This window comes from Petromyzon marinus, chromosome 19, assembly GCF_048934315.1.
Source record: "Petromyzon marinus isolate PM22_M1 ecotype Great Lakes invasive population chromosome 19, UKy_Petmar_22M1.pri1.0, whole genome shotgun sequence".
In the NCBI taxonomy this organism is placed as follows: domain Eukaryota; kingdom Metazoa; phylum Chordata; class Hyperoartia; order Petromyzontiformes; family Petromyzontidae; genus Petromyzon; species Petromyzon marinus.
Genome location: NC_133685.1, coordinates 13542853 through 13559081, shown reverse-complemented (window position 1 = coordinate 13559081; position 16229 = coordinate 13542853).

Sequence of the window (16229 nt, the reverse complement as noted above, 5' to 3'; positions counted from 1 at the left end):
ACAGAGCTACTTCTGAGATTACAGAATTACTTCTGAGATTACAGAGCTACTTCTGAGATTACAGAGCTACTTCTGATATTACAGAATTACTTCTGAGATTACAGAGCTACTTCTGAGATTACAGAATTGCATCTGAGATTACAGAGGTTCTTCTGAGATTACAGAACTACTTCTGAGATTACAGAATTACATCTGAGATTACAGAGCTACTTCTGAGATTACAGAATTACTTCTGAGATTACAGAACTATTTCTGAGATTACAGAGCTACTTCTGAGATTACAGAAGTACTTCTGAGATTACAGAACTACTTCTGAGATTGCAGGATTACTTCTGAGATTGCAGAACTACTTCTGAGATTACAGAATAACTTCTGAGATTACAGAATCACTTCTGAGATTACAGAATTATTTCTGATATTACAGAATTACTTCTGAGATGACAGACCTACTTCTGAGATGACAGACCTACTTCTGAGATTGCAGAACTACTTCTGAGTTGGCAGAATTACTCTGAGATTACAGAATTACTTCTGAGATTACAGAAGTACTTCTGAGATTCCAGAACTACTTCTGAGATTACAGAGCTATTTCTGAGGTTACAGAACTACTTCTGAGATTACAGAATTACTTCTGAGATTACAGATCTACTTCTGAGTTTACAGAATTACTTCTGAGATTACAGACCTACTTCTGAGATTGCAGAACTACTTCTGAGATTACAGAATTGCATCTGAGATTACAGAGGTTCTTCTGAGATTACAGAACTACTTCTGAGATTACAGAACTACTTCTGAGATTACAGAATTACTTCTGAGATTACAGAACTATTTCTGAGATTACAGAGCTACTTCTGAGATTACAGAAGTACTTCTGAGATTACAGAACTACTTCTGAGATTACAGAAATACTTCTGAGATTACAGAACTAATTCTGAGATTACAGAGCTACTTCTGAGATTACAGAATTACTTCTGAGATTACAGAGCTACTTCTGATATTACAGAATTACTTCTGAGATGACAGAGCTACTTCTGAGATTACAGAATTGCTTCTGAGATTACAGAGGTACTTCTGAGATTACAGAACTACTTCTGAGATTACAGAATTACTTCTGAGATTACAGAGCTACTTCTGAGATTACAGAATTACTTCTGATATTACAGAGCTACTTCTGAGATTACAGAATTATTTCTGATATTACAGAATTACTTCTGAGATTACAGAACTACTTCTGAGATTACAGAACTACTTCTGAGATTACAGAATTACTTCTGAGATTACGGAATTACTTCTAAGATTACAGAATTACTTCTGAGATTGCAGAATTACTTCTGAGATTACAGAACTACTTCTGAGATTACAGAATTACTTCTGAGATTACAGAATTACTTCTGAAATTACAGAATTGCTTATGAGATTACAGAAGTACTTCTGAGATTACAGAACTACTTCTGAGATTACAGAGCTACTTCTGAGAATACAAAATTACTTCTGAGATTGCAGAACTACTTCTGAGTTGGCAGAATTACTTCTGAGATTACAGAATTACTTCTGAGATTACAGAAGTACTTCTGAGATTCCAGAACTACTTCTGAGATTACAGAGCTACTTCTGAGATTACAAAATTACTTTTGAGATTACAGATATACTTCTGAGATTGCAGAATTACTTCTGAGATTACATAATTACTTCTGAGATTACAGAATTACTTCTGAGATTAAAGAATTACTTCTGAGATTACAGAATTACTTCTGAGATTACAGAATTACTTCTGAGATTACAGAATTATTTCTGAGATTACAGAATTACTTCTGAGATGACAGACCTACTTCTGAGATGACAGACCTACTTCTGAGATTGCAGAACTACTTCTGAGATTACAGAGCTACTTCTGAGATTACAGAATTGCTTCTGAGATTACAGAGCTACTTCTGAGATTACAGAACGACTTCTGAGATTACAAAATTACTTCTGAGATTACAGAGCTACTTCTGAGATTACAGAGCTACTTCTGATATTACAGAATTACTTCTGAGATTACAGAGCTACTTCTGAGATTACAGAATTGCTTCTGAGATTACAGAGGTACTTCTGAGATTACAGAACTACTTCTGAGATTACAGAATTACTTCTGAGATTACAGAGCTACTTCTGAGATTACAGAATTACTTATGATATTACAGAGCTACTTCTGAGATTACAGAGCTACTTCTGAGATTACAGAATTACTTCTGAGATTACAGAACTATTTCTGAGATTACAGAGCTACTTCTGAGATTACAGAAGTACTTCTGAGATTACAGAACTACTTCTGAGATTACAGAATTACTTCTGAGATTACAGAACTACTTCTGAGATTACAGAATTATTTCTGAGATTACAGAATTGCTTCTGAGATTACAGAGGTACTTCTGAGATTACAGAGCTACTTCTGAGATTACAAAATTACTTTTGAGATTACAGATATACTTCTGAGATTGCAGAATTACTTCTGAGATTACATAATTACTTCTGAGATTACAGAATTACTTCTGAGATTAAAGAATTACTTCTGAGATTACAGAATTACTTCTGAGATTACAGAATTACTTCTGAGATTACAGAATTATTTCTGAGATTACAGAATTACTTCTGAGATGACAGACCTACTTCTGAGATGACAGACCTACTTCTGAGATTGCAGAACTACTTCTGAGATTACAGAGCTACTTCTGAGATTACAGAATTGCTTCTGAGATTACAGAGCTACTTCTGAGATTACAGAACGACTTCTGAGATTACAAAATTACTTCTGAGATTACAGAGCTACTTCTGAGATTACAGAGCTACTTCTGATATTACAGAATTACTTCTGAGATTACAGAGCTACTTCTGAGATTACAGAATTGCTTCTGAGATTACAGAGGTACTTCTGAGATTACAGAACTACTTCTGAGATTACAGAATTACTTCTGAGATTACAGAGCTACTTCTGAGATTACAGAATTACTTATGATATTACAGAGCTACTTCTGAGATTACAGAGCTACTTCTGAGATTACAGAATTACTTCTGAGATTACAGAACTATTTCTGAGATTACAGAGCTACTTCTGAGATTACAGAAGTACTTCTGAGATTACAGAACTACTTCTGAGATTACAGAATTACTTCTGAGATTACAGAACTACTTCTGAGATTACAGAATTATTTCTGAGATTACAGAATTGCTTCTGAGATTACAGAGGTACTTCTGAGATTACAGAGCTACTTCTGAGATTACAAAATTACTTTTGAGATTACAGATATACTTCTGAGATTGCAGAATTACTTCTGAGATTACATAATTACTTCTGAGATTACAGAATTACTTCTGAGATTAAAGAATTACTTCTGAGATTACAGAATTACTTCTGAGATTACAGAATTACTTCTGAGATTACAGAGCTACTTCTGAGATTACAGAATTACTTCTGAGATGACAGACCTACTTCTGAGATGACAGACCTACTTCTGAGATTGCAGAACTACTTCTGAGATTACAGAGCTACTTCTGAGATTACAGAATTGCTTCTGAGATTACAGAGCTACTTCTGAGATTACAGAACGACTTCTGAGATTACAAAATTACTTCTGAGATTACAGAGCTACTTCTGAGATTACAGAGCTACTTCTGATATTACAGAATTACTTCTGAGATTACAGAGCTACTTCTGAGATTACAGAATTGCTTCTGAGATTACAGAGGTACTTCTGAGATTACAGAACTACTTCTGAGATTACAGAATTACTTCTGAGATTACAGAGCTACTTCTGAGATTACAGAATTACTTATGATATTACAGAGCTACTTCTGAGATTACAGAGCTACTTCTGAGATTACAGAATTACTTCTGAGATTACAGAGCTACTTCTGAGATTACAGAATTGCTTCTGAGATTACAGAGGTACTTCTGAGATTACAGAACTACTTCTGAGATTACAGAATTACTTCTGAGATTACAGAGCTACTTCTGAGATTACAGAATTACTTATGATATTACAGAGCTACTTCTGAGATTACAGAGCTACTTCTGAGATTACAGAATTACTTCTGAGATTACAGAACTATTTCTGAGATTACAGAGCTACTTCTGAGATTACAGAAGTACTTCTGAGATTACAGAACTACTTCTGAGATTACAGAATTACTTCTGAGATTACAGAACTACTTCTGAGATTACAGAACTACTTCTGAGATTACAGAATAACTTCTGAGATTACGGAATTACTTCTAAGATTACAGAATTACTTCTGAGATTGCAGAACTACTTCTGAGATTGCAGAATTACTTCTGAGATTACAGAATTACTTCTGAGATTACAGAATTACTTATGATATTACAGAGCTACTTCTGAGATTACAGAGCTACTTCTGAGATTACAGAATTACTTCTGAGATTACAGAACTATTTCTGAGATTACAGAGCTACTTCTGAGATTACAGAATTACTTCTGAGATTACAGAGCTACTTCTGAGATTACAGAGCTACTTCTGATATTACAGAATTACTTCTGAGATTACAGAGCTACTTCTGAGATTACAGAATTGCATCTGAGATTACAGAGGTTCTTCTGAGATTACAGAACTACTTCTGAGATTACAGAATTACATCTGAGATTACAGAGCTACTTCTGAGATTACAGAATTACTTCTGAGATTACAGAACTATTTCTGAGATTACAGAGCTACTTCTGAGATTACAGAATTACTTCTGAGATTACAGAACTATTTCTGAGATTACAGAGCTACTTCTGAGATTACAGAATTACTTCTGAGATTACAGAGCTACTTCTGAGATTACAGAGCTACTTCTGATATTACAGAATTACTTCTGAGATTACAGAGCTACTTCTGAGATTACAGAATTGCATCTGAGATTACAGAGGTTCTTCTGAGATTACAGAACTACTTCTGAGATTACAGAATTACATCTGAGATTACAGAGCTACTTCTGAGATTACAGAATTACTTCTGAGATTACAGAACTATTTCTGAGATTACAGAGCTACTTCTGAGATTACAGAAGTACTTCTGAGATTACAGAACTACTTCTGAGATTGCAGGATTACTTCTGAGATTGCAGAACTACTTCTGAGATTACAGAATAACTTCTGAGATTACAGAATCACTTCTGAGATTACAGAATTATTTCTGATATTACAGAATTACTTCTGAGATGACAGACCTACTTCTGAGATGACAGACCTACTTCTGAGATTGCAGAACTACTTCTGAGTTGGCAGAATTACTCTGAGATTACAGAATTACTTCTGAGATTACAGAAGTACTTCTGAGATTCCAGAACTACTTCTGAGATTACAGAGCTATTTCTGAGGTTACAGAACTACTTCTGAGATTACAGAATTACTTCTGAGATTACAGATCTACTTCTGAGTTTACAGAATTACTTCTGAGATTACAGACCTACTTCTGAGATTGCAGAACTACTTCTGAGATTACAGAATTGCATCTGAGATTACAGAGGTTCTTCTGAGATTACAGAACTACTTCTGAGATTACAGAACTACTTCTGAGATTACAGAATTACTTCTGAGATTACAGAACTATTTCTGAGATTACAGAGCTACTTCTGAGATTACAGAAGTACTTCTGAGATTACAGAACTACTTCTGAGATTACAGAAATACTTCTGAGATTACAGAACTAATTCTGAGATTACAGAGCTACTTCTGAGATTACAGAATTACTTCTGAGATTACAGAGCTACTTCTGAGATTACAGAATTACTTCTGATATTACAGAGCTACTTCTGAGATTACAGAATTATTTCTGATATTACAGAATTACTTCTGAGATTACAGAACTACTTCTGAGATTACAGAACTACTTCTGAGATTACAGAATTACTTCTGAGATTACGGAATTACTTCTAAGATTACAGAATAACTTCTGAGATTGCAGAATTACTTCTGAGATTACAGAACTACTTCTGAGATTACAGAATTACTTCTGAGATTACAGAATTACTTCTGAAATTACAGAATTGCTTATGAGATTACAGAAGTACTTCTGAGATTACAGAACTACTTCTGAGATTACAGAGCTACTTCTGAGAATACAAAATTACTTCTGAGATTGCAGAACTACTTCTGAGTTGGCAGAATTACTTCTGAGATTACAGAATTACTTCTGAGATTACAGAAGTACTTCTGAGATTCCAGAACTACTTCTGAGATTACAGAGCTACTTCTGAGATTACAAAATTACTTTTGAGATTACAGATATACTTCTGAGATTGCAGAATTACTTCTGAGATTACATAATTACTTCTGAGATTACAGAATTACTTCTGAGATTAAAGAATTACTTCTGAGATTACAGAATTACTTCTGAGATTACAGAATTACTTCTGAGATTACAGAATTATTTCTGAGATTACAGAATTACTTCTGAGATGACAGACCTACTTCTGAGATGACAGACCTACTTCTGAGATTGCAGAACTACTTCTGAGATTACAGAGCTACTTCTGAGATTACAGAATTGCTTCTGAGATTACAGAGCTACTTCTGAGATTACAGAACGACTTCTGAGATTACAAAATTACTTCTGAGATTACAGAGCTACTTCTGAGATTACAGAGCTACTTCTGATATTACAGAATTACTTCTGAGATTACAGAGCTACTTCTGAGATTACAGAATTGCTTCTGAGATTACAGAGGTACTTCTGAGATTACAGAACTACTTCTGAGATTACAGAATTACTTCTGAGATTACAGAGCTACTTCTGAGATTACAGAATTACTTATGATATTACAGAGCTACTTCTGAGATTACAGAGCTTCTTCTGAGATTACAGAATTACTTCTGAGATTACAGAACTATTTCTGAGATTACAGAGCTACTTCTGAGATTACAGAAGTACTTCTGAGATTACAGAACTACTTCTGAGATTACAGAATTACTTCTGAGATTACAGAACTACTTCTGAGATTACAGAATTATTTCTGAGATTACAGAATTGCTTCTGAGATTACAGAGGTACTTCTGAGATTACAGAGCTACTTCTGAGATTACAAAATTACTTTTGAGATTACAGATATACTTCTGAGATTGCAGAATTACTTCTGAGATTACATAATTACTTCTGAGATTACAGAATTACTTCTGAGATTAAAGAATTACTTCTGAGATTACAGAATTACTTCTGAGATTACAGAATTACTTCTGAGATTACAGAATTATTTCTGAGATTACAGAATTACTTCTGAGATGACAGACCTACTTCTGAGATGACAGACCTACTTCTGAGATTGCAGAACTACTTCTGAGATTACAGAGCTACTTCTGAGATTACAGAATTGCTTCTGAGATTACAGAGCTACTTCTGAGATTACAGAACGACTTCTGAGATTACAAAATTACTTCTGAGATTACAGAGCTACTTCTGAGATTACAGAGCTACTTCTGATATTACAGAATTACTTCTGAGATTACAGAGCTACTTCTGAGATTACAGAATTGCTTCTGAGATTACAGAGGTACTTCTGAGATTACAGAACTACTTCTGAGATTACAGAATTACTTCTGAGATTACAGAGCTACTTCTGAGATTACAGAATTACTTATGATATTACAGAGCTACTTCTGAGATTACAGAGCTACTTCTGAGATTACAGAATTACTTCTGAGATTACAGAACTATTTCTGAGATTACAGAGCTACTTCTGAGATTACAGAAGTACTTCTGAGATTACAGAACTACTTCTGAGATTACAGAATTACTTCTGATATTACAGAATTACTTCTGAGATTACAGAGCTACTTCTGAGATTACAGAATTGCTTCTGAGATTACAGAGGTACTTCTGAGATTACAGAACTACTTCTGAGATTACAGAATTACTTCTGAGATTACAGAGCTACTTCTGAGATTACAGAATTACTTATGATATTACAGAGCTACTTCTGAGATGACAGAGCTACTTCTGAGATTACAGAATTGCTTCTGAGATTACAGAGGTACTTCTGAGATTACAGAACTACTTCTGAGATTACAGAATTACTTCTGAGATTACAGAGCTACTTCTGAGATTACAGAATTACTTCTGATATTACAGAGCTACTTCTGAGATTACAGAATTATTTCTCATATTACAGAATTACTTCTGAGATTACAGAACTACTTCTGAGATTACAGAACTACTTCTGAGATTACAGAATTACTTCTGAGATTACGGAATTACTTCTAAGATTACAGAATTACTTCTGAGATTGCAGAATTACTTCTGAGATTACAGAACTACTTCTGAGATTACAGAATTACTTCTGAGATTACAGAATTACTTCTGAAATTACAGAATTGCTTATGAGATTACAGAAGTACTTCTGAGATTACAGAACTACTTCTGAGATTACAGAGCTACTTCTGAGAATACAAAATTACTTCTGAGATTGCAGAACTACTTCTGAGTTGGCAGAATTACTTCTGAGATTACAGAATTACTTCTGAGATTACAGAAGTACTTCTGAGATTCCAGAACTACTTCTGAGATTACAGAGCTACTTCTGAGATTACAAAATTACTTTTGAGATTACAGATATACTTCTAAGATTGCAGAATTACTTCTGAGATTACATAATTACTTCTGAGATTACAGAATTACTTCTGAGATTAAAGAATTACTTCTGAGATTACAGAATTACTTCTGAGATTACAGAATTACTTCTGAGATTACAGAATTATTTCTGAGATTACAGAATTACTTCTGAGATGACAGACCTACTTCTGAGATGACAGACCTACTTCTGAGATTGCAGAACTACTTCTGAGATTACAGAGCTACTTCTGAGATTACAGAATTGCTTCTGAGATTACAGAGCTACTTCTGAGATTACAGAACGACTTCTGAGATTACAAAATTACTTCTGAGATTACAGAGCTACTTCTGAGATTACAGAGCTACTTCTGATATTACAGAATTACTTCTGAGATTACAGAGCTACTTCTGAGATTACAGAATTGCTTCTGAGATTACAGAGGTACTTCTGAGATTACAGAACTACTTCTGAGATTACAGAATTACTTCTGAGATTACAGAGCTACTTCTGAGATTACAGAATTACTTATGATATTACAGAGCTACTTCTGAGATTACAGAGCTACTTCTGAGATTACAGAATTACTTCTGAGATTACAGAACTATTTCTGAGATTACAGAGCTACTTCTGAGATTACAGAAGTACTTCTGAGATTACAGAACTACTTCTGAGATTACAGAATTACTTCTGAGATTACAGAACTACTTCTGAGATTACAGAACTACTTCTGAGATTACAGAATTACTTCTGAGATTACGGAATTACTTCTAAGATTACAGAATAACTTCTGAGATTGCAGAACTACTTCTGAGATTGCAGAATTACTTCTGAGATTACAGAATTACTTCTGAGATTACAGAATTACTTATGATATTACAGAGCTACTTCTGAGATTACAGAGCTACTTCTGAGATTACAGAATTACTTCTGAGATTACAGAACTATTTCTGAGATTACAGAGCTACTTCTGAGATTACAGAATTACTTCTGAGATTACAGAGCTACTTCTGAGATTACAGAGCTACTTCTGATATTACAGAATTACTTCTGAGATTACAGAGCTACTTCTGAGATTACAGAATTGCATCTGAGATTACAGAGGTTCTTCTGAGATTACAGAACTACTTCTGAGATTACAGAATTACATCTGAGATTACAGAGCTACTTCTGAGATTACAGAATTACTTCTGAGATTACAGAACTATTTCTGAGATTACAGAGCTACTTCTGAGATTACAGAAGTACTTCTGAGATTACAGAACTACTTCTGAGATTGCAGAATTACTTCTGAGATTGCAGAACTACTTCTGAGATTACAGAATAACTTCTGAGATTACAGAATCACTTCTGAGATTACAGAATTATTTCTGATATTACAGAATTACTTCTGAGATGACAGACCTACTTCTGAGATGACAGACCTACTTCTGAGATTGCAGAACTACTTCTGAGTTGGCAGAATTACTCTGAGATTACAGAATTACTTCTGAGATTACAGAAGTACTTCTGAGATTCCAGAACTACTTCTGAGATTACAGAGCTATTTCTGAGGTTACAGAACTACTTCTGAGATTACAGAATTACTTCTGAGATTACAGATCTACTTCTGAGTTTACATAATTACTTCTGAGATTACAGACCTACTTCTGAGATTGCAGAACTACTTCTGAGATTACAGAATTGCATCTGAGATTACAGAGTTTCTTCTGAGATTACAGAACTACTTCTGAGATTACAGAACTACTTCTGAGATTACAGAATTACTTCTGAGATTACAGAACTATTTCTGAGATTACAGAGCTACTTCTGAGATTACAGAAGTACTTCTGAGATTACAGAACTACTTCTGAGATTACAGAAATACTTCTGAGATTACAGAACTAATTCTGAGATTACAGAGCTACTTCTGAGATTACAGAATTACTTCTGAGATTACAGAGCTACTTCTGATATTACAGAATTACTTCTGAGATGACAGAGCTACTTCTGAGATTACAGAATTGCTTCTGAGATTACAGAGGTACTTCTGAGATTACAGAACTACTTCTGAGATTACAGAATTACTTCTGAGATTACAGAGCTACTTCTGAGATTACAGAATTACTTCTGATATTACAGAGCTACTTCTGAGATTACAGAATTATTTCTGATATTACAGAATTACTTCTGAGATTACAGAACTACTTCTGAGATTACAGAACTACTTCTGAGATTACAGAATTACTTCTGAGATTACGGAATTACTTCTAAGATTACAGAATTACTTCTGAGATTGCAGAATTACTTCTGAGATTACAGAACTACTTCTGAGATTACAGAATTACTTCTGAGATTACAGAATTACTTCTGAAATTACAGAATTGCTTATGAGATTACAGAGCTACTTCTGAGATTACAGAACTACTTCTGAGATTACAGAATTACTTCTGAGATTACAGAGCTACTTCTGAGATTACAGAATTGCTTCTGAGATTACAGAGCTACTTCTGAGATTACAGAACTACTTCTGAGATTACAGAATTACTTCTGAGATTACAGAGATACTTCTGAGATTACAGAACGACTTCTGAGATTACAAAATTACTTCTGAGATTACAGAGCTACTTCTGAGATTACAGAGCTACTTCTGATATTACAGAATTACTTCTGAGATTACAGAACTACTTCTGAGATTACAGAATTACTTCTGAGATTACAGAGCTACTTCTGAGATTACAGAATTACTTCTGAGATTACAGAACTATTTCTGAGATTACAGAGCTACTTCTGAGATTACAGAAGTACTTCTGAGATTACAGAACTACTTCTGAGATTGCAGAATTACTTCTGAGATTGCAGAAATACTTCTGAGATTACAGAATAACTTCTGAGATTACAGAATCACTTCTGAGATTACAGAATTATTTCTGATATTACAGAATTACTTCTGAGATGACAGACCTACTTCTGAGATGACAGACCTACTTCTGAGATTGCAGAACTACTTCTGAGTTGGCAGAATTACTTCTGAGATTACAGAATTACTTTTGAGATTACAGAAGTACTTCTGAGATTCCAGAACTACTTCTGAGATTACAGAGCTATTTCTGAGGTTACAGAACTACTTCTGAGATTACAGAATTACTTCTGAGATTACAGATCTACTTCTGAGTTTACAGAATTACTTCTGAGATTACAAACCTACTTCTGAGATTGCAGAACTACTTCTGAGATTGCAGAACTACTTCTGAGATTGCAGAACTACTTCTGAGATTACAGAATTACTTCTGAGATTACGGAATTACTTCTGAGATTACAGAATTACTTCTGAGATTGCAGAATTACTTCTGAGATTACAGAATTACTTCTGAGATGACAGACCTACTTTTGAGATTGCAGAACTACTTCTGAGTTGACAGAATTACTTCTGAGATTACAGAATTACTTCAGAGATTACAGTATTTCTTCTGAGATTCCAGAACTGCTTCTGAGATTAAATAACTAGTTCTGAGATTACAGAATTACTTCTGAGATTACAGAATTACTTCTGAGATTACTGAAATACTTCTGAGATTACAGAACTACTTCTGAGATTACAGAATTACTTCTGAAATTACAGAATTGCTTTTGAGATTACAGAGCTACTTCTGAGATTACAGAACTACTTCTGAGATTACAGAATTACTTCTGAGATTACAGAGCTACTTCTGAGATTACAGAATTGCTTCTGAGATTACAGAGCTACTTCTGAGATGACAGACCTACTTCTGAGATTGCAGAACTACTTCTGAGTTGACAGAATTACTTCTGAGATTACAGAATTACTTCAGAGATTACAGTATTTCTTCTGAGATTCCAGAACTGCTTCTGAGATTAAATAGCTAGTTCTGAGATTACAGAATTACTTCTGAGATTACAGAACTACTTCTGAGATTACAGAATTACTTCTGAGATGACAGAGCTACTTCTGAGATTACAGAATTGCTTCTGAGATTACAGAGGTACTTCTGAGATTACAGAACTACTTCTGAGATTACAGAATTACTTCTGAGATTACAGAGCTACTTCTGAGATTACAGAATTACTTCTGATATTACAGAGCTACTTCTGAGATTACAGAGCTACTTCTGAGATTACAGAATTACTTCTGAGATTACAGAACTATTTCTGAGATTACAGAACTACTTCTGAGATTGCAGAATTACTTCTGAGATTGCAGAACTACTTCTGAGATTACAGAATAACTTCTGAGATTACAGAATCACTTCTGAGATTACAGAATTATTTCTGATATTACAGAATTACTTCTGAGATGACAGACCTACTTCTGAGATTACAGACCTACTTCTGAGATTGCAGAACTACTTCTGAGTTGGCAGAATTACTTCTGAGATTACAGAATTACTTCTGAGATTACAGAAGTACTTCTGAGATTCCAGAACTACTTCTGAGATTACGGAGCTATTTCTGAGGTTACAGAACTACTTCTGAGATTACAGAATTACTTCTGAGATTACAGATCTACTTCTGAGTTTACAGAATTACTTCTGAGATTACAAACCTACTTCTGAGATTGCAGAACTACTTCTGAGATTGCATAACTACTTCTGAGATTGCAGAACTACTTCTGAGATTACAGAATTACTTCTGAGATTACGGAATTACTTCTGAGATTACAGAATTACTTCTGAGATTGCAGAATTACTTCTGAGATTACAGAATTACTTCTGAGATGACAGACCTACTTTTGAGATTGCAGAACTACTTCTGAGTTGACAGAATTACTTCTGAGATTACAGAATTACTTCAGAGATTACAGTATTTCTTCTGAGATTCCAGAACTGCTTCTGAGATTAAATAACTAGTTCTGAGATTACAGAATTACTTCTGAGATTACAGAATTACTTCTGAGATTACTGAAATACTTCTGAGATTACAGAACTACTTCTGAGATTACAGAATTACTTCTGAAATTACAGAATTGCTTTTGAGATTACAGAGCTACTTCTGAGATTACAGAACTACTTCTGAGATTACAGAATTACTTCTGAGATTACAGAGCTACTTCTGAGATTACAGAATTGCTTCTGAGATTACAGAGCTACTTCTGAGATGACAGATCTACTTCTGAGATTGCAGAACTACTTCTGAGTTGACAGAATTACTTCTGAGATTACAGAATTACTTCAGAGATTACAGTATTTCTTCTGAGATTCCAGAACTGCTTCTGAGATTAAATAGCTAGTTCTGAGATTACAGAATTACTTCTGAGATTACAGAGCTACTTCTGAGATTACAGAATTACTTATGATATTACAGAGCTACTTCTGAGATTACAGAGCTACTTCTGAGATTACAGAATTACTTCTGAGATTACAGAGCTACTTCTGAGATTACAGAATTGCTTCTGAGATTACAGAGGTACTTCTGAGATTACAGAATTACTTCTGAGATTACAGAATTACTTCTGAGATTACAGAGCTACTTCTGAGATTACAGAATTACTTCTGAGATTACAGAGCTACTTCTGAGATTACAGAGCTACTTCTGAGATTACAGAATTACTTCTGAGATTACAGAACTATTTCTGAGATTACAGAGCTACTTCTGAGATTACAGAAGTACTTCTGAGATTACAGAACTACTTCTGAGATTACAGAATTACTTCTGAGATTACAGAACTACTTCTGAGATTACAGAACTACTTCTGAGATTACAGAATAACTTCTGAGATTACGGAATTACTTCTAAGATTACAGAATTACTTCTGAGATTGCAGAACTACTTCTGAGATTGCAGAATTACTTCTGAGATTACAGAATTACTTCTGAGATTACAGAATTACTTATGATATTACAGAGCTACTTCTGAGATTACAGAGCTACTTCTGAGATTACAGAATTACTTCTGAGATTACAGAACTATTTCTGAGATTACAGAGCTACTTCTGAGATTACAGAATTACTTCTGAGATTACAGAGCTACTTCTGAGATTACAGAGCTACTTCTGATATTACAGAATTACTTCTGAGATTACAGAGCTACTTCTGAGATTACAGAATTGCATCTGAGATTACAGAGGTTCTTCTGAGATTACAGAACTACTTCTGAGATTACAGAATTACATCTGAGATTACAGAGCTACTTCTGAGATTACAGAATTACTTCTGAGATTACAGAACTATTTCTGAGATTACAGAGCTACTTCTGAGATTACAGAATTACTTCTGAGATTACAGAACTATTTCTGAGATTACAGAGCTACTTCTGAGATTACAGAATTACTTCTGAGATTACAGAGCTACTTCTGAGATTACAGAGCTACTTCTGATATTACAGAATTACTTCTGAGATTACAGAGCTACTTCTGAGATTACAGAATTGCATCTGAGATTACAGAGGTTCTTCTGAGATTACAGAACTACTTCTGAGATTACAGAATTACATCTGAGATTACAGAGCTACTTCTGAGATTACAGAATTACTTCTGAGATTACAGAACTATTTCTGAGATTACAGAGCTACTTCTGAGATTACAGAAGTACTTCTGAGATTACAGAACTACTTCTGAGATTGCAGGATTACTTCTGAGATTGCAGAACTACTTCTGAGATTACAGAATAACTTCTGAGATTACAGAATCACTTCTGAGATTACAGAATTATTTCTGATATTACAGAATTACTTCTGAGATGACAGACCTACTTCTGAGATGACAGACCTACTTCTGAGATTGCAGAACTACTTCTGAGTTGGCAGAATTACTCTGAGATTACAGAATTACTTCTGAGATTACAGAAGTACTTCTGAGATTCCAGAACTACTTCTGAGATTACAGAGCTATTTCTGAGGTTACAGAACTACTTCTGAGATTACAGAATTACTTCTGAGATTACAGATCTACTTCTGAGTTTACAGAATTACTTCTGAGATTACAGACCTACTTCTGAGATTGCAGAACTACTTCTGAGATTACAGAATTGCATCTGAGATTACAGAGGTTCTTCTGAGATTACAGAACTACTTCTGAGATTACAGAACTACTTCTGAGATTACAGAATTACTTCTGAGATTACAGAACTATTTCTGAGATTACAGAGCTACTTCTGAGATTACAGAAGTACTTCTGAGATTACAGAACTACTTCTGAGATTACAGAAATACTTCTGAGATTACAGAACTAATTCTGAGATTACAGAGCTACTTCTGAGATTACAGAATTACTTCTGAGATTACAGAGCTACTTCTGATATTACAGAATTACTTCTGAGATGACAGAGCTACTTCTGAGATTACAGAATTGCTTCTGAGATTACAGAGGTACTTCTGAGATTACAGAACTACTTCTGAGATTACAGAATTACTTCTGAGATTACAGAGCTACTTCTGAGATTACAGAATTACTTCTGATATTACAGAGCTACTTCTGAGATTACAGAATTATTTCTGATATTACAGAATTACTTCTGAGATTACAGAACTACTTCTGAGATTACAGAACTACTTCTGAGATTACAGAATTACTTCTGAGATTACGGAATTACTTCTAAGATTACAGAATAACTTCTGAGATTGCAGAATTACTTCTGAGATTACAGAACTACTTCTGAGATTACAGAATTACTTCTGAGATTACAGAATTACTTCTGAAATTACAGAATTGCTTA